Below are 27658 nucleotides of genomic sequence, written 5' to 3' on the forward strand. Positions count from 1 at the left end.
CATGCTGTGCGTGGCTATATACATGTACATGGCTGTCTGTGTGCACGATATGTGTATGTCTGTGATGTATGTGTATCCGTGTACGTGTCTGTGTGTGTATCTGCATGGTGTGTGTGCAGGGCTGTGTGTATGGACATGCCTATCTGTGTCTGCATGCATGTTATCTGTGCATGGGTGCATGCCTGTGTGTGTCCCCCCTGGCACCACGTCCCCTGTCTGATCTACCTTGTCAGGAGGCCAGGCCAGCCGAGGAGGGCCAGGATGAGATCATGCAGTGAGCAAGCATGGAACGGGGCTTTGTCAGAAGAGCTGGCAGTGAGCCGGCCGTGATGCAGGAGCACGTGTGTGCATGTGTGTGCATGCGTGTGTGTGTGTGTGTGTGTGTGTGTCCTGGGAGAGTGCGCAGGAGGCGAGCATAGGCAGTCACTGCAGCAGCAGCTGCCAGGCAGGCGGCTCCACTCGGCCCTGGACGCCCAGCCCCCAGCTCTTTGTTCTGGCGAAGCCTTTAGCCTCAGAGCGCGCTCACGGGAGCACGTGTGCGGGTGGGATCCTCCTCCTCACCAGGCCCCCTCCCTCCTCAGTACAGAAGGTCACCTGCCCAGCCCAGCATCCTGATGCTCCCTTGATTCTCCCCAGGCCGGGCCTTAGCATGGCCCTGCCCCCACCTTCCATGCCAGCCCTAGGCGACTTGGCGGGCAGCACTGAAATGTCAGCTTCCTCGGCACCAAGCAGTCCCACGCCTGCTGGCAACGTGGGCGCCAAGCACCAGGCAGTCGCCATGTCGAGGTCCCCAAGAGCCTTCTGCCTGCCTCAGCTCCCTTCCATGCTTGAAGAAAGCTATGTGGCCTCAGCTGACCCCTATGAGCAGCCAGTCGCTGTTGAAATAATAGAACAGGGAATGCCCGAACCCAGGCCCCAGAGAAGGAGAGGACCCACCCCAAGTCCTAGCAAGGACCAGAGTCCAGAGGAGAGTCAGCATGTCAGCTGCCTTCTCGCAGCCTTCTGTCTCCCTGAGACAGGCCTCATAGCTGTGGGCTCCCAACCCCATGCTATCGGCAGAGTCAAAACACAGGGAGAGCAGCAGGTCCAGGAGGCCCTGGGGCTTCCCCAGAATGTCCTGAGAGAGGTCATCAGAACTCAGGAGAGTGGTCAGAACCAGAAGAGAGGAAGAAGCCAGCTTTCCTTAGGGCTGAGTGGCTGGTGGCTGTCAATCAGAGCACACAGACTGGCTGCCCGTGGCTTAGATGTGGCCCACGGACACCTGAGGTTGGACCACTCAGTGTATTTTTTTAATGCATACAAGTTGCCAGCATTTGCTGTTTAGGAAATTTGTATAGTAGAGTCAAATGCCTGGCTTCCTTTGAGTGGGAATCTTGGACCTGCATCCTCACGGCTGATTGGGACTGACTGGATGGGGGGGGCTCACCTCTGGGACAAGTGCAGGGTCCTCCCCATCCCTCTCTATTGTCTCACGCCCGTGGCCTTCCCCACCGTTGGAAACCAGCCCTGTGAACATGAGTGTTTCTGACCTCTGTTCCAAGCACACCCTCACATCCCCAGGCAGCAGCTCGAGTCCTGGGTCCCATGCAGAGTGGATCACTTACTTTATGTCCACAAACATGTCCTCGGCCTGGTTTTCCTGGTGTGTTGACAGTCCCCAGAGGAGCTGACAGCCATGGGAAATGTCAGCAGATCACTGGAGGGGGACTGAGACATGCCCTGGGCCCCTGGCCAGCCTGGGAGGTAAAGAATTAGGAATGCAAAAGGGTCCCTGTCTCACCTTCCCTGTCTGTGGCCTGTGGTCCATGGAGAGAGTGCCTAGGAGAGGCTGGGCACTTCATTTCTACCTCTTCTGCCCAGGACACCTTAAGCCAGATCATAAACCACTGTTTGAACCTATCTTCGAAAGGAAGCCCTCTTGCTCTCAGCTGGGAATGGCAAACTCTCAGACTGCCCGCCCCACGGTGGTGGGGACATTCCTGGTCTCTGTGGGTGGCTTGACTCCTATCTCCTCCTCACACCTCCTCGTGGCTGCTCCCACCCCTCTCTGCCTCTGCCCGCCCCACAATGTGCACCCGCCTTCCCATCACTGGGAGGACAAATGGCCTTATTCAGGGACACCCTGCCAGAGCTGTCTCTCAAAGACAAAGCTGTGCGCAGCTCTGCGTGAAAAACAGCTCGCGGCCGCCCAGCGAGCAGGCGGGATTGGTGGGTGCAAATTGCAGGGGATTTGTTACCGGCTGCTGGCGCCCCAGAGACAGCAGGCAGACGGGCCCTTGCCCTTGAAATCGCAGCCGCTTGGCAGGCTGGGGCACCTTTTCAAGGCTGGGACAGACTTCCCCCTGGACAGCGGCCCCCACCCCCACATCCGAGCTCAGCAAAGCTGGGATGTTGGGGAGGGATTTGGCTTCCTTCCTCCTGCTGGGCTGTCTCCACCACCCTGGGTCAGGTGCCCCTAGAAAGGGCTCTGGATTTCATCACTCAGCCTCTCGGAACTGACTCACGGTCAGATCTGTTGAGTGGACGAAACCTGTTCACGAGCTCACCTCCCTCTGATTCAGTGCCGTGGGAAAAGCCACTGGCACTCTTATCAGCATGCCCATTTATAGAGGAGGAAACTGAGGCTCTGAGAGAAGACACACACCCAGGTTACACAGCTTCTGGTGCCGGAAGGAGGACCGGTTTCCAGGATGGTCAGATATGGAGCACAGGGAACCACCTCCCCCTGAGTGACCCTGAGTGAGCTGGTGGATGGCCTGGCCTGGGCCAGGGGCCCTGGCTCCCATCCCCTCCCCCAGCTCCCTGAGGGATGACGCCTGAGATCCGGTGGCCTCACTCTGCTCTTGTAGAAAAGGGATGGTTTATGGACACAGTGTTCCCAGGCCAAGGAATTGCGGGGGAGGGGCAGCTGGGATGGTCCCTGGGGTTCCAGGAATGAGCAGTGGGGAGGGGCCCTGCCAGGCCCAGAATGAGAAAGGGCAGATGTGGAAACAACTTCCAGGCTATTTCTACGGCCATTAAAACGAGGCCTCCAAAGAATGATGACTTTGTGGGAATGCTTACGTGTAATATTAACTTTCTAGAAGGGTAACAAAGTGCTAGACTTAGTATGATCCCAGCCAGGTGCAAAAACAAAACCCACATGTATGTATTCAGGCACAGACAGCAGAAGAGAATATACCAAAATGTCAGCTTACAAGTAATGGATCTATCTGGATGGGGGAGGGGGTGACCCTTTTCTTTGTTTCCCACATTTTCTTCTTTCTGTTTTTAAGCAGAAGCAGCAGCAGTCGTGGGTTTCTTCAGAGTTCGGTTGAAGTTGGCAGGGGCGGGGTGAGAAGGAGAGTGGCTCCTGGCTGGCTCAGCAGTTTTCCTAGGGCAGCCTTCTCTGGTTTCCTGAGAGCCCCAGGGGACAGGCCTCTCATCTGGGGATTAGCTCATCGCTGGCCCCCCTTGCCCACAGAGCAAGGTTGTGCACAAGGACACCCTGGGCCCAGCCAGTGGGTACCTGCTTTCCAGGCCTGTCTGAAATGAGAGGGGGCCTGGAGAATGGGACCCTAAGAAGGGCCTGCTTCTGTTCCCTGGCCCTCAGCAGCCCGAGTCCAGAGTCCCAGTTGGGAACCCACCCACCCCCTCTGCCCTCTGCCGCCCCACAGCCACCTGACTGGGACACGGGATCTGCACAGTGAGCGAGAGTCGGGATTAACGAGGTCTGTAGTAGGGAAGGCCAGGCTGCTGGAGGCATGGTGGCCAGATGATGTGTGTCTGAGTGTGGGTGCCCAGAGGCAGACCCTGCAGTGAGGATTCCAGCACAGGTTGTTCCTTTAGGAGGATCCCAGAAAGCACGGATGGAGAAGTGGAGGAAATGAGATAGGGAAGGGAAGGAAGTCAGTGAAAAGCGTGGTTGGTAGGCACGGAATCTGCTGTGGACACCTGGGGCTCAGTCCTGCTAGGAGCACTGGCAGCTGGAATGTGCCCCTTACTTGCCTGAGAGGCTAGGAGGAGGAGGAGGCATTTCTCCACCATCTCTCCACCACCATTGGGTGAGGCGGAGCGGGTGAATGAGCCTTCAGCACTCGAGTTAGCAGAAAACGCCCAGGCAGAGTCCCAGTGCATGCAGTAAGCAGAGGCTGTGCAGAAGAGGCACCCACGGGGCCTGCAACAAGATGCTTTCCAGACTCAGTCCCTGGCATCACACCCTCTTCATCTCTGCCATATTTCAGTACTGCTTGTATTACGATTACGTTCTTAATATTTTTACAGGAAATTTTATATTGGTTCCTTGAATGGCAGATCAATCTCGCTTACCACATGCAGAAACTGCCAAAATAAAGACAATAGAAACCATGCCTTGTCCCCTAGTCTGGCTACAGGTGCCTACTCAGTGGTAGTGGGTAAGCCAGTCCTCTGCTAGTTAAAAAGGGAGGTGATGGCCAGGTGCAGTGGCTCATGCCTGCAATCCTAGCACTTTGGGAGGCCGAGGCGGGAGGATCACTTGAGCCCAGGAGTTTGAGACCAGCCTGGACATCATAGTGAGACAGCTCTACAAAAAATTTTTTTTAATAAAAAAATAAAAGGGAGGTGAAGGATGAAGGGGTTTAGGAAAGGCTTAAAGACCAGTGAGGCCGGGCGCGGTGGCTCAAGCCTGTAATCCCAGCACTTTGGGAGGCCGAGGCGGGTGGATCACGAGGTCAAGAGATCGAGACCATCCTGGTCAACATGGTGAAACCCCGTCTCTACTAATACAAAAAATTAGCTGGGCATGGTGGCGCGTGCCTGTAATCCCAGCTACCCAGGAGGCTGAGGCAGGAGAATTGCCTGAACCCAGGAGGCGGAGGTTGCGGTGAGCCGAGATCGCGCCATTGCACTCTAGCCTGGGTAACAAGAGCGAAACTCCGTCTCAAAAAAAAAAAAAAAAAAAAAAAAAAAAAAAGACCAGTGAGCGCCAAACTACTGAGCCTCTCTTCTTAGAAGCAGCAACATCCCGAAGATGAGAAGACAGCTGAGGTAGCAGTGGTTCTCCCACTGGGACCTGTGACTACCTAAGCAACGTAGGGGGGCCACATCACCTAGACCACACTTGAGGGTGCTCTAGTCAAGAAGCTCAGCTCTGAAGGAGGCTCCGGGGCCCGACGTAGGCTGTGCCCCACCCAGCAGCCATCTCCTCCTCAGTGTGGTCCATCTACACCATTTCTCTGCCTTCACGGCTGCAGGAAGAATGATGAAGCTGTGGGTGTGAGAGTGTCTCTTAAAATAAAAAATACTAAACTGGAATTTTAAGGGCGAGGGATGATAGGCTTCTTGTGCCGGGCCCGCCCCATGCTGAGCACAGGGCCTGCAAACACATACACATGCAACACACACCACCCTTCTCTCCTGGTTTGCAGTAAGGGAATGCTCCCATTCTGTGGGAGGGAGATGACAGTAGCTGTGCAGGCCACATAGCCCATCTCGCTCCCTTCCATGTCCAACCCCATGACTCCTCTAGTGAGCTTGTTCCCTTATTTTTTGTTTTTTTGAGACAGAGTCTCGCTCTGTCTCCCAGGCTGGAGTGCAACGGCCTCGGCTCACTGCAATCTCTGCCTCCTGGGTTCAAGCGATTCTACTGCCACAGCCCCCTGAGTAGCTGGGATTACAGACATCCATCACCATGCCCAGCTAATTTTTTGTATTTTCAGTAGAGATGAGGTTTCACTATGTTGGCCTGGCTGGTCTCAAACTCCTGACCTCGTGATTTGCCTGCATTTGCCTCCCAAAGTGCTGGAATTACAGACGTGAGCCACCACGCCTGGCCTGCTTGTTCCCATTTTAAGGAAAAAACTGAAGCTCCGAGAGGCTGGGAGGTGGTCTCGGCAGGGACAGAAGTGGGACCAGAGCCATGGACATCTCTGCATCTCTGCAGGTCGCCAGGGACTCAGTGGTGCTCCCAGGGAGCTGGAGCAGCTTCTCTGGAGATGCAGGGCCTGGCCACAGGTATCACCGGGCAGACATGCCTTCCCAAGCCTTCCTGCATCTGCCTCTAGCCATCCTACCCACAGATGCACCTAGGACAGGGGTCCTGCCAAAACACCCCCCAACAGCACCGCCTCAGGTTGCCCTGAGGATGCCATGGCTGCCCGAGGAGTTAATAAAGCCATCGGCAGCAATTAATTCTGCAGAGGAAAGAGCCAGGTAAGAGGATTAAGGAAGCCAGAGCTTTGGTTTTAAGATGGAGCTTAGCATTCTCGCCCCCAGAGGAGGGATTTCAGGGGATTCGAGGGTGTGAGAGTGAAATGGAGCAGGGCCTCGGCAGAAGGCAGGCAGGCTGGTTGTGGAACGTTTTAACCAAGTGCTGCAAGCCATAGTCTTGTAAATACCTTGTAAATACCAAAGTATGTACCTTCTGGGTTAGACAGACAGATAGGCACTAATGATGGTACGGTTACCATCATTTTTGCCTCTTTAGACATACATAGCCAGGACAAGTCAGGGAAGGGCATCTGGGTTAGGAAAAGATCTGATCCCTAGCCCCTTTCAGTCCAGGTATAGCTGACACTAAGGTCTGCATTTTCTCTGTAACAGGCACTGCCTTGAGTATCCATAAACTCACTTATCCCACTTGGTGATCCCAGGTACTCATATCTACCCCATTTTACAGATGAGGAAACTGAGGTTTGGATACATTAAATAATTTGACCAGGGCTTTCTGGCCAAAAAGAGCCAGAATTGTGATTCAAACGAGAATATTCAACCCCAAAGCTGTCAGCTGCACCTGCTGTCTGTAAACAGGTTAAAATGAAGTCCTGGGAAAGACACATGATGATTTGAGAGCTGCCACAGATCACCTGAACTGCTTGCAAGTGGAGACCTTAAAGGTTTGACAATGATTTGTCCTTGCTGGTAGGTTCAACACCCTCCCATGTTTGGGCTCATTCAGTACTCATGGTCCCATGGATGATGAATAGCAGAGAGCCTGGGTCAGCCCCAATTTCAAATATTTTTTTGAGCAGCCATTCATCTGTTTCATAGAGAAAAGTGGCCGTTAAAAGCATGGATTCTGGAGCAGCCTGCCTAGGTGTGAATCCCAGCCAGCCCCCTACTTGCCAGTTCTGAGACCTTGGAAGAGTCAGTTAACTTCTGTGCCCTGGTTCTCTCGTTTGACAAAAGGGGATTATTATAATGCATGCATCATAGGCTTTAAGTGAGTGGAGGTCTGTACAGTGCTTAGAACAGGGCCAGGTGTATAGGACATGCTGTATATGTGTTAGCAATTTTATTCCAGCGTGTTGGCATTCTCTGGAATGCCTCTCATACCTAGAGGTAGCACAAAACCTAGTGTGGTGAAAATAAAGAACCCTTATGTGTAGGTAGGGCCAAGGTAAATGCCAGCCACGCCCCCTCCAAGGCTGTGGAGATGAGTGGGACCCTGTCAACTAAGGTGGGGTAAATGGGGTCTCCAAGACTTCAGAGGTTTAAATGGGGTTAAGAATGCATCCCCCTTTCCCCCAAAAAAGAATCTGAGCCACCGTGCTCAGATTTATCCTTGCTGGTAGGTTAAATACCCTCCCATCTTTGGGCTCATTCAACACACACAGTCCCATGAGGAAGCAGGCAGCCCTGCAGGAGGAGAAAGTAGAGAGTGGGCAGAGGGAGGCTGGGCAGGGCCCACAGCACCCTGTCTGTGGCCCGGGCAAGGGGTGTTTGAGGTCCTCTGTCTCACCATTCCCATCCTGTCTATGCCCTGAGTGAGGGAAGCTTTGAGGGGTTCTATCTTGCCAAGTCCTCCCAGCAGCCCAGCCCAAAATGATTTAAAGATTGGTAAGAGGAAGAGAAAGTAACATTTACAGTACCCATTTGTTGAGCTGCTGCTTCATGCCATGCATTACTGCTGGGTATTTTATGATCCCTGAGAGAATCCAACCCATTCTATAGATTAGGAAACTGATGCTCAAAGAGATTTATTCACTTGTCCAAAGTAGCTCCATCCTTTGTATAACAAGGCAAGGGATGAGTGGATACATGGCTCTGAGTGGATGGATGTGTGGGCCCTTGAGTCTGAAGAGAAGAATGAAGAACCAACAGACTGGGGAGGAGGGGTGTGGATCTGCCCCAGCTGCAGGTACGCTGCTCCTCTCCTCCTCTGTGGTTGTGCCACCCTCTCTTCCTCCTTCCCTGGGATCAGGCTCTTTGTGAATATGCCTCTCACCTGTGCCAGGGCTCATCTGGCACACAGGGGCAGGGAGGAAGTCTCAGGCCAACAGACCCCTGCCCTCTTGCCCCTGTGAGCTGCCCAGGTCAGTGTGCATGGCAGAGCATGGGCTCGGAGGTGGACTTCAGGCTTGGAAGCGGGTTTCTGCCTGCAGGCCCCTAGCCCCTCCTTGCCTTCACCCTTTCAGTGGTTCCTGAGTCAGGACCAGCCAGCTTCTGGTGTAGGGCTGGTCTTAGGCTATTTAGAGCCCAATGCTGGAAACCAGAATGGGGGGTAGCCTAGGGCAGGGACCCGAGCTTGGGCTTCACCATAGGCTGGCGTGGGCCTGGTTTAGCTCTGCGACTTCCGTACTAGATGTAACTCTGGCCTCATCTCCCAACCTCTCGTGAAATGATAGGCACGAAGTATGTAATGTAAACCGTCATCTCATGAGGGCTCTGCATGTCATAGTTTTGATTATTTTGGAGTCCTGCTTCGCAGTCCAGGCTCTGAAACCTACTTGCTGTGTGACTGTATGCAAATCACTCTCTCCTCTGAGCTTGGGGTCCCACAGATCTAGAATCCAGGTCTCCTGGCTGGAGCAGCAGCAATTCTGTTTCCATGGTAACCCAGCTGTCTCTCCAGGGACCATCTGGATCTCCTCACCCTGACGAGGTGTGGCCCAGGCAACCAGGTGTTTGTGTTTTGCAGTGGAAGCTCTGCATGGTGGTAATTCCCCTCACTGGGGACAGGGCGGTGGCCAGGCAGGTGGCTGGAGGGAAGCAGAGCCTCCTTGCTGGCTGCCTGTGCTGTCCTGGGCCTAGAGAGACGCAGAACCCAGAGCTCGGGAAGTCTGGCCAATGGCTTTCCTTGAAGAGTTATTAACAGATGCTTCATTATATTCCTAGGAATGCTTCCTGGCTTGTTGAGGCTGGCCAGGTGAGAAACACTGCCTGGGGCTGGACTCCTGTAGGGAATTCCAGAGGACCCAGTCTCACCTGTTTGGGATGAAGAGACACTATTGTCTCTGCAGGAAACAGGAATTACTGAGGGGAAACGTTAGCAGTCTGCTTTTCAGACAGGCACGTAATTATAATGAAGGCAGAAACTTAGCACCCAGGATAAGCTAAATTCACCCCTTCAATGTAAGCTCATGAGTACCTATTATGTGCAGACTCTGTGATCCATTCTTAGGGAACCCTAGAGATGGTCTCTGCTCCCAAGGAGCTCACAGACCCAGACCCGACAGGGGCATGCTTAGGAAAAGATGGTGTCAACAGAGCCGCAACACAGAACCACCTTGTAGGGTAGGGAAACAGACTGGCAGGGCCAGCCACTTCCGGCAGGAAGTTTCCAACCTGGACTGGGTTGGGACAGTGAGGGACAGTTCAGGGATAGTCATCCATCATCAGTTTACATAGGTGAACCCCTTGACTTAAAACAGCCTGCAATGGGGGTCCTCTGTGCTTCTTTCCCAGATGAGGAAACTGAGGCTCAGAGCGTTTAAGTCCCATGCCTAGGGTCACACAGCTAGGAAGGGACTGAGCCAGGATCAGAACTGGCTCATTGTACCCTGTGTGGGGAAGCTGTCCTCCTCCATGGGTTGCCCTAGGAGGCTCCAGCTCAGCAAAACAGTTGTCTGCCTCTGTCCTTTTGGCTCTTTCTCTCCCCACCCCCCTTTCTCCTTCCTCTCTTTCACTCTCGCCCGTCTCCTTTCTCCTCCTCTCCCTCTCTCCCCTTCCTGCTCTCCTCCATTTCCTTTGCCTCTCCCCTTTCCCTTTGGGACCACTGCTCCGGGCACCACGGGTCCTGCTGCTCAGTTCTGCCAGGGTCATCTGTCATCTGCAGCATCTGCTCTAGGTGGCCGGCTCCCTGCTCACCAGCTGCTGCCCTGCTCCAGCCCTGGGCCACAGCCCCAGAAATGCCTGTTGTTGCTAGCTCTGCCCCCTCCTGAGGACCCTCAGCCAAGGAAGTGACATCATTGCATACATTCCCATTTCCTTTGGGCTCCGTGTGGTCTTGAGCCCACTCTCAGATGTGTGCCCCAGATGTTTAGAATCACTTCCTCCCAATTAAGTGTGTGCCGGGAGGCGAGGGGCCTGCCTGCGTGCAGGGCCGATGTCTGTTCAAAAGGGTCTCAGAAGAGAGAAAATGGGAACTCCTCCCTGCACAGACGGCGGGAAAGTGCTGCGCTGTTGAGCTCCCTGGGGAAGCCAGCGCTGTGAAGCGCACTGGATGAGGTGGAGGTGGCGCCTGTGCTTGATTGTCCATCCGTATGGAAGCACAAGGATGCCCGGGTGTCTTGGTGGTCTCCAAGGAGAGATTTGAGTGTCGTACCCTGGAATCAGGGCCTCTGTGCCTGGTTCTCCTCCCTCTACAAATGGAAAGAGAACTGTGGAAGGAGAAAAAACCAAAGAGGAGAAGAAAGTCACTGCCACTCTAAAGAAGGAGGGCACAGGTGCAAGATGGCCCCATGGGTCAGGGCCCAGGGTGTGGACCCCTCCGCCGAGGGCACTCTTGCCCTGCCTGGGCCAAGGCTAGGTTTTGAGGTTCCAGTCCTGTGCCTCCTCCTGGGGTGCAGAGGGCTGCCTTTGCTCCATGTCAGAGTCACACATCCACACAGCTAGGCAGGTGACACAAAGATGGCATCTCACTGAAGATACAGAAGTGATCAGGGGCACCAGAGTGCCCAGCCCCACCAAAGCGACAGCTCCTACACAGGGGCCACTTGAGGCTATGCATGACACACACCCAGAACTGCCAGCACTTGTGATTCTGCAAGAAGCTTGGTGGTTTCTTTTTTTTGTTTTTTTTTTGGTTTTTGTTTTTGACACAGAGTTTCGCTCTTGTCATCCAGGCTGGAGTGCAATGGTGCGATCTTGGCTCACTGCAACCTCTGCCTCCTGGAGCGATTCTCTTGCTTCAACCTCCTGAGCCACTGGGATTACAGGCAACTGCCACCATGCCCGGCTAATTTTTGTATTTTTAGTAGAGGTGGGGTTTCACTATGTTGACCAGGCTGGTCTTGAACTCCTGACCTCAGGTGATTCGCCCTCCTCAGCCTCCCCAGGTGCTGGAATTACAGGTATGGGCCACCATGCCCAGCCTAGGAAGCCTGGTGGTTTGTCCCCCACCCCCCCCAAGATGGAGTCTCACTCTGTCTGTTGCCCAAGCTGGAGTGCAATTGTGCAATCTCGGCTCACTGCAACCTCTGTCTCCTGGATTCAAGCAATTCTCCTGTCTCCGCCTCCTGAGTAGCTAGAATTACAGGCATGTGCCACCATGCCTAGCTGATTTTTGTGTTTTGAGTAGACAGTGGAGTTTCTTTTTTTTTTTTTTATAGAGATGGGGTGTCACCATGTTGGCCAGGCTGGTCTCGAACTCCTGACCTCAGGTGATCCACCCATCTCGGATCCCCAAAGTGCTGAGATTACAGGTGTGAGCCGCCACACCCAGCCTTTTTTTTTTCTTTTCTCTCTTTTTTTTTTTTTTTTTCTTTTGAGAGATGGGGTTTCACGATGTGGCCAGGCTGGTCTCAAACTCCTGACCTCAGGTGATCCACCTGCCTCAACCTCCCAAAGTGCTAGGATTACAGGCATGAGCCTCTGGGCCTGGCCCAGCCTGGTGCTTTTAATGCTGTTGACCACTCCTGTGCAACCAGTCCAGTGAGGCTGAGGCTGGCTCTTGGGTGGTCAGTGGAAGCGCTGGGCTGAAATCATTTGAGGAACAATGAACCCGTGACTGATGGGAGGAAGGTTCGTTTCTGGAGAATCTGGTGGAGGTGGGCCACCTGAGCTTGCCTCCTGCTCTCCTGCTTTAGAGCGGTGTGACTTTAAGGAACTGACCTAACCTCTCTGAGCCTCAGCTGTTGCATCAGGAAATGGGGCTAACTGTAACCCTCTCTCAGTGCCGTTTGCATTGAGTACTAAATAAGAGGATATAAGGTAAAACTGCCCTGCGTGGAGTGAAAACTCAGTGTCTTGTTTGCTACATCCCAATGACTGAGACAGAATAGGTGAGTTGGACCCACCAAAAAAATCACTTGTGGGAGGAAGATGGCTGGGATGGGAAGGAAGTTACTGTGTGTTGGACAGGAAAGGATAAGCAGGAGGACAGTGCCTTTTTGGAGGTGACAAGGAACATAATAATCCATAGGTATACATAATAAGTATTGGTGAGAGTGTTACATTATTGTTGCTGTTATTCTCTGACATGAATGTCAGCGTGTAGAGGACTTTGAGGATCACCTGGCCCAAGCCCCCATTTTAATCCGAGAAGAGATTGACACAGGGTGGGGGACACAATCTTCCCGGCATCCCTCCTTGTACCAGGGCCAAGGCTGGCATTACTCCTGCTCTTACTGCCACCCTCCCCTTATATGAAACGCTGCCATCATCCTATTGCTACTGCCAGTCAGTTCAGGAGTTACCATGTTTTAGACGCTGGGCAAAAGACTGCATGTACCTCCTCTCCTTTCAGCTTTACGAAAATATGAAGGTGCAGGTGCGGAAGGAACGTGACTAATGCCCCTCTCTGCTTCTTCTGACTTAGTGTCCCTGTGCAGGTGTGCCACCCTGAGTCTCCATTTCCTCATCTGTGGGATGGGAACAGCACCACCTGCCCCCGGGGTTCCAAGCATCCAGGAGGCTAAGTGATACAAAGAACTGCTGCCCAGTGCTGGTTCCATGAATGCCTGGGGAATCTGGAGGCTGCCTCTTGGCTCCTGGCTTCCAGCCACCCCGCAACACCAAGGCCTCTGTCAGTACTGGTTGTTCCTCAGTACAATTAGGTAATTAGGCCAAATTCAATTACACACCACACTCCCAGGTTTGTCTGGGGCCCAAGGGCGGGTGTGGGCTCCCCTTGCTCAGGGGGAGCAACAGAAGCACTGGCTTGGCTCCCAGGGCTGGGCCTCCCCACTGTGCATCCCAGAATACTGCCTGCATCGCAGCTGGGGAAACCGAGGCAGGGAACAGGCAGCATTGCTTGGCCCCTGCCTTGATCTGTTCAGGCTGCTATAACAAAATACCTTCGACTAGGTAACTTACAAACAACAGCAACTGATCGCTCCCTGTTCCAGAGGCAAGAGCAAGGCACTGGCAGATTCGATGTCCAGTGAGGGGGCGCTCCTCATAGCTGGCACCTTTTGGCTGTGTCCTCACATGGCACAAGGTGCAAAGAGCACCCTCAAGCCTCTTTCATAAGGCACTGGTCCCATTCATGAAGGTGCATCCCTGATGACCTAATCCTCTCCCAAAGACCCCAGCTCTTCATACCATCACAATGGGGATTAGATTTCAACATGTTAACTTAGAGAGGCACAAACACTCAGACCACAGCAACCCCACACCATAGCATCCCCTGGGCTGAGAGCACCAAGCCTGATTTTCTCCCCTCCTTGAGAGCCCCACCCCAGACTGCTGGCCCGCAGCTCACCCTCCCTTTCAAATTCATCAGTGGGGGCCTGGCTCCTCATCCCCTGGAAAAGCCCAAAGATTGATAGGGGGTTAGGGGGACTTCAGCTTCCCTGTCACCCCTGGATTTACAGCAGTTTCCCCTCCCAGCTGCAGACTGGCACCCAGCTGCCCAACATTTTGATTGGCATGTGGATCTTTTGGGAGAGCAGGGGCTCCAGTGAAGTTGAGCAAACCAGAGTGTATATATGCCTTCGAGAGACTTGCCGGGGGAATTGAGCGAGAGCAACCCAGGCCGAGGGCAGCAAGGTGGCCCTCCTGGAGACCAGGCATGACATTTCTAGGGGCCACATCATTTGAGGCCTTGAATGCCAATCTAAGAAGCTTGAACTTGCTCTTGACAGCCCTGGGGAGCCAAGGAAGGTTTTAGACAAGGGATGAGGTGGGATGATATGATCGGATTTGCCTCAGCACAATTATAGAGGAGGGACCTGGGTACTAGAGGCCAAGAACATAGTGTGGAGGCTGGCGCAGTTGCCCGGACACGAGTCCGCTGGGGTGGAAGTGTGCTGTGTGTGGAGGGAGAGAAGCAGAGGGTGATTCCCCAGCAACGCCTCATGCCCCCGCCCTGCCCTGGGCCTCAGAAGCTCAGGCGATGACAAGAGCTGTTTTGTGCTTGACTCTTGACTCACCAGTTCTGAAGCTGTTACACCAGCACCTTTCCCAGGCAAAGTCTTAACTTTGCGTTTCATTCTGAAATGAAAGTGGTTTTATGGAATTTTTCTTATAAGTACAAAAATAATACATACTACATGTAGGACAATCAAGAAATACAGAAACTTATAAAGAAAGTAAAGCTGACATCTCACCACTGTGGAATAACTTGGTGAATATCCATTAATCATGCAAGAAACATTTAACATACTTAATAGGGAAATGTACTTAACAGATAAACTGCAAATAAATACAGGAGAATGGAACCATAGAGGGGCTGCTACCTTGGAACCAGCGTCTTTGCCTTGACAAAGTGATGTGTTGTAGACCTCTTGCCTAGCTCACTTGTTGGCCTACTCTGGCCTTTACAGGGAATTAGCAGGAGTCAGTTCACTTTCTTCTCGGAGCCTGCCCAGCCAGACTTGGCCCCTGGCACCAAAGAGAGGTATATTATCTACACTAGATGTCTTCACTGGGGGAGAGGGGACTGGGCTCCAGAGAGGAACAGTGACCTGCACCTGGTCACACAGCAAGCTCTCAAGCCTCTTTCCAGGTGGCATCTGTCTCTGTTGAGGAGTTGGCCTCCTGGGCCAAGGAGCACGCTGTTTTGCGAGCCCAGCTCTGCAGGTCCTGATTTCAACATCAGGCCTCCCACTCCTTGCCCTGCCCTGGCGGCCACCTTTGGATTTCCCCCAGACATTCCTATGCAGCCTGTCAGCTCATGTCCAGAGCCCCTGGAGGTGGGGGACACCTGGGACCACACTGGGGAGTGAAGGAAGCCGCCGGCTCCCCTCATCTGCCATGGGCCAGGAACAAGAGGCTGGAAGGGAACAGGCACCTGGAGAACCTCCTCTTACATGGGGTGATCAGGAAAGGAAGGCGGGAAGCCCACACCGGATGATGAAGGATGCCTGGCAAACTTCCATGGGTTTGGGAGGTTCCTAAACTGTGCAATGGCTGCTCAGAGCATACTGAGGTGCTCGGGCTTGCTTCTCAACTACCCTCGTGTCCTTTTACCTCTCCCAGCGCCCCCACAGCAGGCCTCAGAGGCCATAAGCCCACCAGTGCAGGGTCCCCTCTGCAATTCTCCATCCTCAGCTCATATGCCTCAGGCGACAGCTGCTCTCTGCTACTCCCAGGCAGCCCTGACTGCCAGAAATTCCTTCCTTCTTCTGAGCCCAAATCAGGTTCCCCCACCCATCTTCAAGATGCATGTGACTCCCACAGTAGGTGAGGGAAAGAGCTGACAAGTCAAGGTCTAGCCCCGACCTCCCTGTGAGTAGGAGGTACCAAGCGGAGTGGACCCCGTCCCATCAGAATCCCACACTGTGCTGGAAAAAGGAGGCAACTGATGGACAAGAGTCCGCTAGAAGAGCATATCCATCTAGCACTTTACAGGTTGCAGGGCATGCCCTGGAAGCTACAGTTGGCAGGAATTCAGTACCAGGAGAGCTTGAGACAGTACCACGAGAGTACCAGGAATACAGTACCAGGAGCGCAAGAGACAGCTTGGGGCCCAGGAACAAGCCAGGAGTCTGCGGTTCTAGTCCTGGCTCTCCAACTAATTTGCTATGTGACTGGAGGCAGCCTCCACCCCCTCTTCGAACCTGTTTCCTGATTTGAAGAGGGAAATAAGGGTCTCTTTACTTTGATGCCGATTGAGCTGGCTATTCCAAATGGATAGGTGGAGGCCCTGTCAGGAAAGAGGCTGGAAGCAATAAGCCACACAAGGTTTCTAGACGCACTGGGTCTGATGGTGGCTGGGACAGCCTAGCAGCCCTGCCTGGCCCTGCAGCCTGAGCCTGAGTGTGTGAGTGGCCTCAAGTCTTTTCCCGAAGCGAGCCTCACTTTCTTCCTCTGCAAAGTGGAAGCTTTGTGCTTAGCTGCCTTGTGAGCCTTTGTCTGGGAAGCATCAGGAATGGAATTTGGCTGCTCCAGCCCAGACAGGGAGGTGTGCTGCACAGTCAGGCAGGCAGGCAGACAGCTCCAGCAGGAAGGCAAATTGCATTTCCAACTGCAGGGAGCTTATGTCAGTCCAGCCCTGGGGCCATCCGGAAGCCCCCATCAAAGCTGTGTCCTGGGAGAAGCAATGAAACCCCAGGACTGCTGAGGCACGGACATTTGAGCTGCCTTCGCCGTCCCTTCCCTTCAAAGGCAACTCCAGAAATCAATGGGAAGAGATTCATTAGAGACCTGGGTGGCACGCTCCCCACCACCTCCGGCAGCCCCTTTGTTAACCAGCCTAAGCTTCCTGTCTGAACAGGCTGCCTCCCCCTGAGAAACAACCCAGGTTCTACGAAGCAGGTCAGAGACCTAGGCTCAGGGCAGGGCAGCAGGATCACAACACACACCCTTAGAGGCTGTGATTGTTCATTGTGCATTCAGTCGTTTCTTGGTTCACTCATTCATTCAGGCAGCTGGTCCTCGTTTCATTCATACAGCTAATATTTATCAAGCATCTGCCTGGCATATTTTAGATACTGTCAATATAACACATCCAACATCCAATACAACACATCCAAAACAGACAAAAGTCCCAGTTGACATGGAGCTTGCCTTTTAGTGAAGGAGACAGTGTTAAACAAGGTAAATAATTGAAATATACCAGCTATCAATGCTAAAGAGAGAGCCAGGTCGGGAGACTCACAGGCATGTCAGGAGGGGCTGAGTTGTGGTCAGCGTGGTGGAGGAGGCTTCCCTGTTAAGGGGTCCCCTGAGGGAAAGCCTGCAGGAAGCAGGGATGTGGGGATGGAGCTGGGGCCACCTAGAGAAGAGCATTCCTGGCAGAGCCCCTGGTGGTGTACCGGGTGCACTCACAGCCAGAAGGCCAGCGAGGCTGGAGCAGAGTAAGCCGAGGGTGACTGGAGGGAAAGGAGGTCAGAGAGATGGACGAGGCTGGGTCACTCGGGAGTTCTGCCACAAGGACTTGCATTTTACACCAACAGAGCCAGAGCAACAGGAGGAAGGGGCTTAAGCAGTATGATGTCTTGTGACTTAGGTTTTAACAGGATTGTCTGTTTTAGTTTGCTAAGGCCACCATAACAAAGTGCCGCACAGTGGGTAGCTTACACAATAGCCATTGACTGTCTCACAGTTCTGGAGATCTAACGGCCCAGAGGAAGGTGTCACCAGGGCCAAGTTCTGTCTGAAGGCTCTAGGGAAGGATCTTCTCCAGGCTTCTCTCCTAGCTTCTGGTAGTTTCTTGGCTCCTCTCCTAGCTTCTGGTAGTTTCTTGGCTCGTGGCAGCATAATTTCATTCTTCACGTGGCATTGTCCCTGTGTGCGAGTCTCTGTGTCCAAACTTCTCCTTTTTATAAGGACAGTAGTTCTGTTGGATTACCACCTCCCCTAATGACCTCATCTGCAAAGGCCCTGCTTCCTTCCAAATAAGGTCACATTCACAGGTTCTGGGGGTTAGGACTTCAACATTTTTTATGGGGACACAGTTCACTCCCTAACACCATGGCTTCTCAACTGGTCTTTCCTAAGACCTGGTAGGCAGAGGCTCAGAAAGCCTAAGCTAGTCAGTACTTGTTTCCTGAGCCTCAGCCTCCAAATCCAGGCTCCTCCCTTCCCTCCAGAGCCTCTCAGTTAGCCAGGAGAGCCTGGCCAGCTCCTTCCTGTCTCCGCCCCAGCCCTGGGGACAGCCAAAAGCTCTACCAGCCTCTGCTCCATAGCCTGGGGCTGAGCAGGTAGTGGAGCAGGCTCCATGAATGACCATTTTGTGTCCAGTTCATGGGCCCCCTCCCCTCAGAATCCTCTCTTCTCCTCCAGCCTGGCAGGAGGCTTTCCTGGAACCTCAGTAACCTTGCCCTTGTAAAACTTCTCAGAGGTACTGGGAGGTGTGAGGCAGGGGTTGATATTGTTTTCAAAATGAAAGGGTTATAGGATTTGGGTGGAAGCCAAATGCAGACTTCTGGGAATGCAGCCTGGGTCCAGGATGAGTGGCCCTGCTGGAGGATACGCCCAGGAAGGGGATGGGGTGCAGTGACAGGAGGCTGAGAAGCATGGAGGTCTCACTGTGCATCGTGTCCCTGTCCCCCACTCAGGTGGAGCACCAGCCAACTTGAAATGTCATGTAAATGCTTACAAATGTATAGATGCTAAACTCTAAAAAGAAACACATGAAGCAAGAAATATTTCAGTATTTGTGATGTGATATGAGGGAAAGAATATAAAATAGAGTTGGGGGCATGAGCCCTCACGGCAGCTGTCATTTACTGCGTGACCTGGAGGTCACCCTTCTCTGGATCCTGGAGTCCCACCTTGGGAATATGTGATGGTTATCAGTGCATACTTTTGAAAAGGATTGCCAAGTGGTTTAAACCCTTTGGCAAGTTGTCCAAACCTCCCTGCGCCTCCGTTTTAGTTTCTGTGTAGTGGAAATAGCCCCTATCAGAAAGGGCTGGTGATGAGGATTGTGTGTGGTAATACTTGGAAAATGCCTGGAAGCTGCCTGCCAGCCAGCAGAGTCTCAGTAACCATGAGCTGCATGTCACACCAGGAGAGCAGAGGCCAGGATCCTGCTTGGGCCCCTAGCTTTGTGACCCCGTGTGTGGACACGGGTAGGGTTCCGAGGTCTGGCCGGGACACCTGCATTGGCCAGGAGCTCAACCACAACTGTGTCTTTCATCTTCAAGACTAAGAGAAGACTTGAGGAGGTTGACCAAGGCGAGGGAGGAAAGGGAGAGGGGGCAGAGAGAGAACAGTGTCATAAGACACATGAGATTTTGTGCCCTGACCCTTTGAGGTGGGCAGAAGCCCCAGAAAGGGGTCTCTGGAGGCAGAGCACTGGAGTTGTCTCATTTCCAAGGCTGCTAAGTGAGCCTTCCTTGTGCAGCTGAGCTGGCTGTGTGACACCTTCTTCATAGCCAGGTCCCCTGTCTGTGTGCATCATTTGTTGAATGCTCACTGTGTGCCCTACACTCCCACATGTCCTGAGAAGGACCAGGGATGTGAAGGAGGATGGCCCAGGCAGCTCCCAGGGCCTGAGCTCAGGCCTGTCATTCTCACGTGGACATGCAGCTGGGGCCTCCTTGTCCACCTCACCCTCTGAGTGCCTGCGCCCACATGGGTGACAGCTCCAAGTCATAGGATCCTTGCTCAGCCCTGCTGAATCAGCAGACTCTCCCTGAAGAAGCTCTGTGGCTCAGAACCCAGCGCCCCTGAGCAGAGCCGTCCCTAGCTTCATTGTTCTCCCTCTCTGCGGTCAGAGAGAGCTTGGCTTTTGTATGCTTGTCCTTCCTTGCTAATGGCCTCTCAGCCCCCAGGCCTCCCACTACACAAAGCCTTATACAGGAGGTGACTCAGCCCAGAGCCACTTTGACCCCTGGGTGACCTACATTATAGGTGGCTTGGCTCTTTCTACTGGGCAATGCTGGGACCAAGCTGGGATCCAAGAGACCCATCCATCTGCGTGAACAGGGGAGCCCTGGAGAAGGCTCTGCAACCCCAGCTTGACTGGAGGGTCTCCTCCCGCTACCACCCTTACCCCACCCCCACCCCCACCCAGTTGGTCTTGCAGAGGTGGGTTCCGCATGGCAGGCTCCTCTAGCCGGGTAAAGCATCCTCCCTCCCCTTGCTCTCCTGAGCGAGCTGCCACCGCCTTGCCGGCTGCAGCGCCGTGATTTATCGGCGGCTCCTCCTCGCCAGGGCCCACGGCAGGAGGAGTTCAAACACCCGCGAGAAAAGCCACCCGCTATTGATCCCCACATCAGGCCTCCCGAGTGCTGGCGGGCATTCATCAAGGAGCCACGGCGCAGGGACTGCAGCTCGCCCTTTCTTCTTCCTTTCTTCTCTCTCCCAAGTCATTCCCCCAGGGCTGTGCCCCCCTTGCCGAGGTCACTCGGAGAGCTTGCCGAGTGCCTGCGAGCTGAGGTGGAGAGCGCCTTTGTCTGCGGCCTCTTTGCTGTAGATCCTTATCAAGGGGGTGGAGCGGGCTGCTTTGGGCCCCAGGCTTTTGAGCAAATCTTTGGAAGTTGGAGAAGTGGAGTTGGAACTCGACAAGTGGAGAAAGCCCTCTGAATCAGAGACTGGTTGGAGTGCCCATATTTCTGTAGACCCGAGGCAAGTAATAGAGAGTTTGCTAACCTAGTGGGCAGGAGAGAGCCTTGAAATTAGCATGTGAAAACCCTAGCTTTGGCCTGGAGGCCTCCCATGCAGTCTGGTGAATGGATGCTTGAAAACAATTTGTTTCCTTAATTACGTAAATCTAGTGAAGAGTATTTTTTTATTTTTATTTTTTTTTTTGCTTACCTGGGGAAAGTCTAATATCTTTGGTCTCAAGCCGGAGGAGCCTAACTAGGTATATTAATTCTCTTCTCCAGCCTCACCCTGTGACTTCTCAGAGTGGGTCCCTGGGAGAACTGGGAGATGGGGTAGGGAGACTGGCAGGTTGTCTTATTAAAGTTTCCTGGGCAGTGCCACCAGGTCTGTGTCCCTCTGCTATAAACCTCTGCTCAATTCCAGTCCAGATTTTGTCTCAACCTACCAAAGTGGTTTTTCTGAACCTCTGGGGCTGGCCACATGGTACCCACACATACAGGATCTTTCAAAAATGAACTTGGAAGTCTCAAACACGTGGGTCTTTGGTGGCTTAGAAAGCACTAAGGATCAGATTAGAATAGTGAACTGTCACTGCACAGAACGGGCAAGGGGGTGTGTTCTGGTTTTTAAAATCAGATTAACGGTAGAAACCAGATCTTAAGTACATCCATCTCAGTGTTCTCTTGGGACATGTGAGCCCTATTGTCCCACCCCATCTGTTTTCTGGGTGTCACTTGCTGAGCAGTGGGCTTTAGAGTAAGTCAGTCATCTGGAGGATGTGCAGTGTGGAGGTGGGAGATCTTCACTGGACCCCTGCCTGCGGTGCTGCTTGGGAGGGCAGGGCCCCAGTGAATGTTTCAGTGAGTAAATGACGGTCTCCAAAGAAGCCATAATAACCTACGAGGAGATGAGATGGAGGTGAGAATGAGCAGTGCCTGGAATGTGTGCAGAGCTGGAGGGAAGTCCTTCTTCCCCTGGCTGCCCTAGGGTTGGCCTGCCAGTAAGGGGATGCCAATTAATTTCTCTTGAAGGAGCGAGTTCTTGTCCAAAAGGCGCAAGTTACGAAGTATGAATTAATCCATTTAACCAGCTCCTCGGAGGGAAAGCCCATGACAACTGCATTTCCAAATGCTATCCTCAAAGTGATATTTCAAGTGGCAGTGGGTGGGATTAGAGCCTGCTAACGATTTAGTCAAACAAGGAGCAAGAACGTAATTTCTAGATAAGTGATTTTGTCTCAGTCACTTCCAGGGTCGGCAGGAAGGTTTAGGGGCCAGCCAGAGGCTGAGGCTGAGAAGAGGGGATGGAGTCAGGAGATGCAACCTCAAAGGCCAGTGAACCTGGTCAGCTCCCAGTGTTGGCCAGGGCAGCAGGGCACGGCAGTCCAATACAGAGGAGATTTTAAAGACAGTCCTGGCTGCCCTTCTTTGGGGCCTCACTTACCTTCCTAATTGTTTGGGGCAGTTAGGTCAAGCTACTTTCACTGGCAGGTGGGTGGGGGCTGGGTGAGGGGGCTATAAAATACGGTTTCTCCCGAGGGGGTAATGATGACACGGAGTGCCCATGAAAGAGGGAGGGGCGAAGATCTCTGGCGGTGGGACAGCAGGTGGGCTTCCCGGGGTGTCTGCGAGGCAAAGGGGTGGGGAGTGAGCAAGCTCTGCTCAAAGCCCGGAGCCCTTGCGACAGACAGGCTGGAAGGAAGAGGCCGCGGCCACCACAGGATGCAATGTCAGGAAGGCAGCAGCTCCCGGGGCGGGGCAGAGCCGCGCGCAGCCGCCCCCGGCTTCCCTCCTGCCGCCAGCTCCTGGTCACAGGAACTACCCGAAGTCGGGGAGCCAGAGCGTACGTGCGCGCGTTCACCCTGTCCTGGGCCCCTCACTCGGGGAATCCCGGGGGTGCCCGGGCACCCAGGGTCAGGGAAGTAAGATGCCGGGCCGCCTACCTTCTCTACCCGGTAGTCAGTTCCGAAAATCCTTTAAACCGAGATTTAATCTGAATGCCCAGCCCCGCCCTCTCCTCCCCTCCCCCCGGCCGAGGCCCCCTCCAGTTCAGCTCCCTCCTCCACCCGCTCCCGGCCGTAGACCCTCATTAGCATGCCAACTTGGGAGGATTTGCTGGGGGACGGGAGACACCCCAAGTCATCCACCCCCAGCGCCTTCCCGGTGGCCTCCTCGGGCTACAGCGTTCCGGGAACCCCACTCGCACAAGTGTTGCTTCCAATTAATTGCCTAGGCGGGGGAAGGAAAGGGGCCTGGTCGCCGCCCCCTCCCGGAGGCTGGAGCGCTGCTCTTCGGGTCGTGCGTTCGCTCGGCGGCGGCGTGCACCAGCACCACCCCTGCGTGCAAGTTTGAAATGTGAGCTGCCTCCGATTCATACTCGCTCGCGCTCCCTCGCAGCGAAGTGGCTGGGCTGACGGTCTGCGCGCGCGAGTGAGTGCGGGCGGCGGGCTTGGGGGCGGGGGTGCGGACGGCGAGGCTCGCGGGGCGGGGAGGGCGCGCGCGAGCCGGGGCTCCCTGGAGACGCCAAGGCAGGTCTGCTCGCCTTTCATCTTCCTCCCGCGCTCCTCCTCCTCCTCCCTCCCCTCCCCCAGCCGCAGCTGGCCTGGCCTCCCCCCGAGCCCCCAGCCCCACGCGGGCACACGCAGGGTGGGTGGTCACGCCCGCAGGGTCCGCGAGCGCGGCGCAGAGCGCGGGCCGTGGGAAGTTTCTCCGGCGCGCCCCGTGCGCCCCCGCCCCCCGCGCGCCCCCGGCCCATCCCCGTCCCCGAAGGGCTGTCGCTTGCGCCCGGGCGCGCGGCTGGCTGCCTTCTCGGCGGCGGCGGCCCCATTAGCGGAGCCTCCGTCTGTGATTGGCTTCGCCCGGGAAGCTGGAGACGGGCGATGAATAATTGATGTGTGCGGTGCGGTAGCCGGACGGCGGCGGCGGTGGCGGGCAGCAGCGAGCGGGAGCGCGGGAGCCGGAGCGCCCTCGGAGCGGGCAGCGCGGAGCGAGCGGGCGCCGGACCCGCCCGGGCCCCCGCGCCGCCGCCGCCGCCCGGGCGCGGAGCGGGGATGCAGGCGGCGCCCGCTGCCTGCGCGCAGCCTTTGTTCGGCGCCGGCTGAATCCTACCCTGAGCCGCTCGCCGCGGCCGCCGCCGGCCGGGCCCGGAGCCCCCGCGGGCGCCAGGGCGGGACCGCGACCGGTGCAACTTCTAGGTAAGTGCGGGGCCGGAGGGGTCGGCGCCTGGGCGCCCGCGGGCCGGGCCCCGGGCTCCCTCCGGGCGCGGGGTGAGTGTGCGTGCCAGTGTGTGACAGAGGAGGGCCGGTGCATTGTGGGTAGCGCCGTGTGCTGCATGGTGTCAGCCCCAGGCTTGGCCGCGAGAGTGGCACCGGCGTGCACCGGACCGGTTTGTGTGCCCACAGACGGGGCCTTCATTTCTATTTGGGGCCAGGGGGCAGAGTGTGCCCCCGCCCAGCTCTCTGAAGGTGAAGTGTTGGCTCTCCAGCAGACATTTTACCGGGCTCTGTTCTCAGTCTGCTCCTGCCGCAAAAATAAGAATCGGCCAGGATGCCTTCGGAGGCAGTGCCTGAGAGTCCTCGACTTCAAGCTGCTCCTTTGTCAGAATGCAGCCCTGATGCTGCCAGCGCCTAGAGACCCCACGGGCATGGTGATGCCACCATTGCGGCAGGGTGCCCTTCGCAAAGGTGGTGGGTGCAGAATAGACTTCTGACAAGTGTTTGCTGGGAAGCTGGCTGGAGGAGAGAGGTGGGTTTGCACCAGAGGGCAGGAAGCAGCCTTTCGGGAGGCGCCGGGCTGTGAGGACCTTGTACAAGGCCCTGGAGAGAGGGCCCCTTGATAGGAGTTAAGGAGCAGCTGCCTGAGGTCCTGAGCATGTGGTTTCGGTTTTGGTGTCTTAGAAGCCAAGCCATGGTGCCCTGGGCACTAGATAGGTACCAGTTCCTGGGTCCAGAAGCCCTCTGGGGGAAACTAGGAGAGGTCGAGTGTCACCTCTTTAGATGGGCTTCGCGAGACTGTCATTCCTACAGTGGGGACCCAGGCCCTTCGCTCGACCATCAGGTCAGACTGCCAGATGAGCGCTGAGCATGGCTGAAGGCTCTTGCAGCAGGAAGGTTTTGTGTGGCAGGTGGCATGGAGTTGGTGCCAGTGTGCTTCTCACTGGCCCATCCTTGTGTGTGGCCACAGAAATCAGGCTGAGGAGTGAGTTGGGGTGAAAAGGTCATGCCATCCTGAAATCAGGGTGACCCCAGATGTTACGTGGGGACTCTGGCTCCTCCAGTTATGGGGCTCTGGGCCTGAAGCTCATCTCCCATCCACTGTGGAGGAAAGGCCCTGTTCCATGGGCAGGGGTCCACGTGGCTTCTAACGAGCCTGTTCCCCTTTTTTGTGTATAAGTCAGGCAGTGACTACCCTCCATCTAGCTGGATTCAAGTCCTCTCCTGAGCTATTTTTACCCTATACTTCCTTAGTGAGAAACCACCAAACAGCGATGCTTTGGTGAGAATCTACGTCTTTACCGGAAGCGCAGCCTGCACAGAGTTTACACCTCACTTCATAAGGCTGCCTCCACTGCCCTGCACAGCCCTCCCCTGGCTCAGAGCCCCTGCACCTCTCTCATGCCTACTGGTTCTCATCACAACCTGTGCGCTCAGGGACTTGTGAGCCCCAGTTTCAGATGAGAAAACTGATGTGCCTGAGATCATCCAGTTGGGGATGTAGGTTGCCAGGCGTGGCTCCAACAGAAGCAAGACCTTGACTGCCAGCGGGCTTCCTGAAGCCAGGGACCACGTGTTTCTCATCACCGTGTGCCCCATGCTAACCGTGGTGCCTGGCAGATGGTGGGTGCCCAGTGGCTGCTGAATGATGGTGGCATGATTGGAAGGCTGGTTGGTTGTGTTTTCCCCATTGGAGTGGAGGGGCAGAGGAATTGAAAGAGCACTTCTAGATTTCAGTCTGCATTGGTGGAACACCAGTCCATGTGCAGTTCCTGGGAATTCTGAAACGAGTCCCTAGTCTGGAGTCAGGCAGCTAGAGGGAGAAAGGTGCTCCCACAGAGGTTCTGCCAAAGTCCTGCCTGGGGTTTCCTGAATGTCGCCCTGGGGAGTAAGGAGTGGTTGAGCTGGGTCTAAGATTACCCCATCCAGTACAGTAGCCACTGGCCACATGTGGCTGTTTATGAATTTAAATTAATTAAAGGGATGAGTTCAGCTTATCCTTGGCACTAACCACACTTGAAGTGCTCAGTAGCCACCGAAGGCTGGTGGCCACCTTGGGCAGCTCAGACTCTAGAACGTGCCCACCACAACAGGAAGCTTCATGGACGACAGACAGCGCTGGCCAGGAGGATAGACTTAGGACAGAGGGGCAGTGAGGACACCAGCTCAGAACCTGCTAGTGTAACACAGCGGGCAAGTCTGTTCGATAAAGAGACCTTCTGTTTCCCTAGCATTTGTGTAGTGGCAGCCTCCTTGCGGGGAAGGAGTAGACCATTTAACACGGGAGAAAACTGAGGTTCAGTTTTGCCCTAGGTCATCCAGCAAGAGAGTGGCATGAGTCCCAGGTCTCCAACCCCTCGGCCAGCACTGTGTCATCCAGCAGAGGTCAGCCAGGGGGCACGGGTGGGCAGCGGTCCCAGGAACAGCCTCAGACCTCCCTGAGGGACAGTCTTGGTGCCGGTAGGCGTCAGTCTCTATGAAGTCATCCATCGATCAGACGGGAGCGCCAGCTCAGCCTCGGGTCCTCAGGAACAGAGAGTTCCGTGCTGGCAGAGCTGGAAGGAGCAGGCTCGAGGCTCTCTGGGCAAGGGAGGTGTTTACCTTGAGCGATGCAGTGTGGGTCCCTTGGGAGAGACTGGCTCCTCCACGGGGAAGGAACTCCTCAGTGGGGCCTGTGGCTGGGATCCTTAGCACCACCTCAGAGAGAGGGCTGCAGGCCTGAGTCCAGCGGGGAGAAGGATTTGGGACCTTTGACTGGTATAGAGTGCCCCCACCCTCGATCTCGCCCTGCCACGCCGCATCACAGGGCATCAGCTGGGCCTCATTCGCCCTCCTTTCCCAAGCCTTGGCATCGGGAGGAAACTCTCCCAGGGCCTGGCAGAGCAGCAGCTGCCTCGCAAGGGAGCCTGCTCAGGGAAAAACAAGGCCCCCACCTTCGAAGCACTTGCAGCTCCCCAGGGAGCTCCCTGGCCAGTCACTACAGACAAGGAAGGAAGGCCAGCCTACTGCCCAGAGGGCCGAAGGGACTTCCTGCCCCAAGGTCACATGGCAAGAGAGGCCGTGGATGGAGCTAATGCCCTCTCCTGGGCCACTGCAAATCCCAGTCTCCCAGTGGGAACGTGGGGTTTACGATTTCATTGTGCCTGCTGCTTGGTTTCCTGCTACAGCCCCAAGGTGAGGGTTAGCTTCCTGTGGCCTCGTCCCCGGGTACTGAGGTGTCCACTCGCCCAGCATCAGGCCTCGCTGCAGCCTCCAGCTCTGAATCGGGAGGTCTGAAAAGGCAGTGGCTTTCTGCAGGGGCCCCGACACACTGGAAAGGGGGGTCTTCAAGTCCCATCGGAGCAGCTTGAGGGATGCGAGAACCTTTGGTGACACTCCCAGGTTTCTAGTCTCTATGGGGAGAAACTGACAAGGCCTTTCCGGTGTGCCCTTCCAGGACCCATAGTGAGTCCCGTGGAGGAAGCCCACAGTGTCTTTGTTCTCCAGGATCTGATGGGCTGTGTGCCTTTCCAAACTGATGCACAGAGCCGGGTGCTGCCCCCATCACCCAGAGCATGAGGCGTGAGGACCTCTGGGTGGGTCGGCAGGGCAGTTGCTCCCTCCCTGCCCAGGCAGGCTCAGGAAGTAGGACCCTTTTCTTCCCTCTCGGTAGCCCCAGCCATGGCCCTGACTTCTCCTTAGAGCCACCCTGGGGTTCTCCAAGCCCCAGAGACCCTGCTGGTTTCCCCAACTGCTCCCACTCACCATGGATTGAGGCCAGGCCTTGGAAATGCCTGGACTGGGGCAGTGGTGCTGCTTTGTGTATATTGGGTGAATGGAGAAGTGGTGATTTAGCCAGGACACTCGTGACTTCTGAGACTGAGGCTCCCAAACCACCCTGGAGGGTTGGTGGGTCTGAGGGGAGGCCCAGCCCCTATGATTTGGCTTCGAAAGCTCCCCAGGTAATTCTGATGCCGTAGGTAGAACCATGTCTCCTAAGGCCTAGTGCTGAAACAATAGTATCTGTGGTCTGGTGCCAAATTCGTGTGCGACCTTTGGCAAGTCCCTTCCCCTCTGCGGGCCTGAGTGTCTCATCTCTGCCACATCTTTGTCTGATCTCTAAAAGGT

The 27658-nt window shown here is 55.1% G+C and overlaps 1 protein-coding gene across 6 annotated transcripts in view; it reads left to right on the forward strand.

Annotated features, from left to right (window-relative positions):
* Positions 1-27658, forward strand: part of ZMIZ1 (zinc finger MIZ-type containing 1) — a 243323-nt gene that overhangs the window by 150634 nt on the left and 65031 nt on the right. Inside the window, exon 1 of one of the 6 annotated variants that reach the window (XM_064374379.1) lies at positions 22712-22769. The exons of the other annotated variants lie outside the window; for them this stretch is intronic. The gene's annotated coding sequence lies outside the window, so the exon portion shown is untranslated. Of the gene's footprint in view, positions 1-22711; positions 22770-27658 lie in introns of those variants that run through there. 6 annotated transcript variants of the gene reach the window in all.

The sequence above is a fragment of the Aotus nancymaae genome, unplaced genomic scaffold (assembly GCF_030222135.1).
Source record: "Aotus nancymaae isolate 86718 unplaced genomic scaffold, 86718_ANA_hifiasm-v0.15.2.pri h1tg000010l, whole genome shotgun sequence".
NCBI classification, from domain to species: domain Eukaryota; kingdom Metazoa; phylum Chordata; class Mammalia; order Primates; family Aotidae; genus Aotus; species Aotus nancymaae.